This window comes from Odocoileus virginianus, chromosome 5, assembly GCF_023699985.2.
Source record: "Odocoileus virginianus isolate 20LAN1187 ecotype Illinois chromosome 5, Ovbor_1.2, whole genome shotgun sequence".
NCBI lineage: Eukaryota > Metazoa > Chordata > Mammalia > Artiodactyla > Cervidae > Odocoileus > Odocoileus virginianus.
Genome location: NC_069678.1, coordinates 71,971,292 through 71,973,275, shown reverse-complemented (window position 1 = coordinate 71,973,275; position 1,984 = coordinate 71,971,292).

Below are 1,984 nucleotides of genomic sequence, written 5' to 3'. Positions count from 1 at the left end.
ATTTGTCCTACCCTCTTCTTTCCCCACTGTGTCCACTAGTCTGTCCTCTGTCTGTGTCTCTATTTCTTCCCTGTAAACAGGTTCATCAATACTACTTTTCTAGATTCTCTATATATGTGTTAATATACAGTATTTGTTTTTTTCTTTCAGATTTACTTCACTCGGTATAACAAGCTCTAGGTTTATCCACCTTACTACAGCTGACTCATTTTTTCTTTTTTAGGGCTGAGTAATATTTCGTTGTATATATGTACCACATCTTCCTTATCCATTCATCTGTCAGTGGATGTCTAGGTTACTTCTTTGTCCTAGCTATTGTAAATAGTGCTGCAATGAACATTTGGGTACAAGTGTCTTTTTGAATGTTGTTTTTCTCAGGATATATGCCCAGTAGTGGGATGGCTGGGTCATATGGTAGTTTTTTCCTAGTTTGTTAAGGAATCTCCATACTGTTCTCCCATCAATGTAACTGTTGTAATTTCTTTTCAGCTTTCCTTAAGATACATCTGTTTTCTGCTGGGACCTTAACTTATACATTGTTTCATATACATTTTGTCACAATATAGCATATTTTCTTGCCCTTTTACCATTTAGTGTACTGACACCTGTTAAAGTATAGAAGACTCTCATTTTTCTTTCTTTTGCATTCCTTGTGTTGAGAGAGATGAGTAGGACTTCACCTTGAGATGATTCAAAAACCAACTAGTGCTTGAACCCTACCCTGAGGTTTGGATTCTTGGATCTGGGCAGGACCCCTAGTTATAGAACCAGGAACTCTCCATGGGGGCCACTCCTGTGGGGAAGGGCATCTGGCTCTGGAATTACTTTCTGTGCGACCATAGGTGAGTCCTTTGCTCTGAGCTTCACTGCCTCACCTGAACTGTGTGTGTGTGCGCGTGTGTGTTGGTCCTTGACTCTGGCTCTGCATCCTCTATTAGCGTCTCTAAAGCTGATCTTGGTTAAACAACACAAGAAATGCTGATCTCAGCAAGAGAACTTTGGTTCTGACCAAATAGGGAAAGGAGTACATCAAAGCTGTATATTGTTACCCTGCTTATTTAACTTACATGTGGAGTACATCATGAGAAACGCTGGGCTGGATGAAGCACAAGCTGGAATCAAGACTTCTGGGAGAAATATCAATAACCTCAGATATGCAGATGACACCACCGTTATGGCAGAAAGTGAAGAAGAACTAATGAACCTTTTGATGAAAGGTGAAAGAAGAGGGTGAAAAAGTTGGCTTAAAACTCAACATTCAGAAAACTAAAATCATGGCCTGCAGTCCCATCACTTCATGGCAAATCGATGGGGATACAGTGGAAACAGTGACAGACTTTATTTTTGGGGGCTCCAAAATCACTGCAGATGGTGACTGCAGCCATGAAATTAAAAGATGCTTGCTCCTTGGAAGAAAAGTTATGAACAACCTAGACAGCATATAAAAAGCAGAGACATTATTTTGCCAGCAAAGGTCCCTCTAGTCAAAGGTACGGTTTTCCTAGTAGTCATGTATGGATGTGAGAGTTGGACTATAAAGAAAGCTGAGAGCTGAAAAATTGATGCTTTTGACCTGTGGTGTTGGAGAAGACTCTTGAGAGTCTGTTGCACTGCTAAGAGATCCAGCCAGTCCATCCTAAAGCAGATCAGTCCTGGGTGTTCATTGGAAGGACTGATGCTGAAGCTGAAACTCCAATACTTTGGCCACCTGATGCAAAGAAATGACTCATTGGAAAAGACCCTGATGCTGGGAAAGATTGAAGGCGGGAGGAGAAGGGGATGACAGAGGATGAGATGGTTGGATGGCATCACCGATGCGATGGACATGAGTTTGAGCAGGCTCCGGTTGTTGGTGATGGACAGGGAAGCCTGACACGGGGCAGTCCCTGGGGTCCCAAAGAGTTGGACATGACTGAGCCACTGATCTGAACTGATGTGCACCACTGCCCTCTTGTGGACAGCAGCACAGCTGTGACGTCGGCTG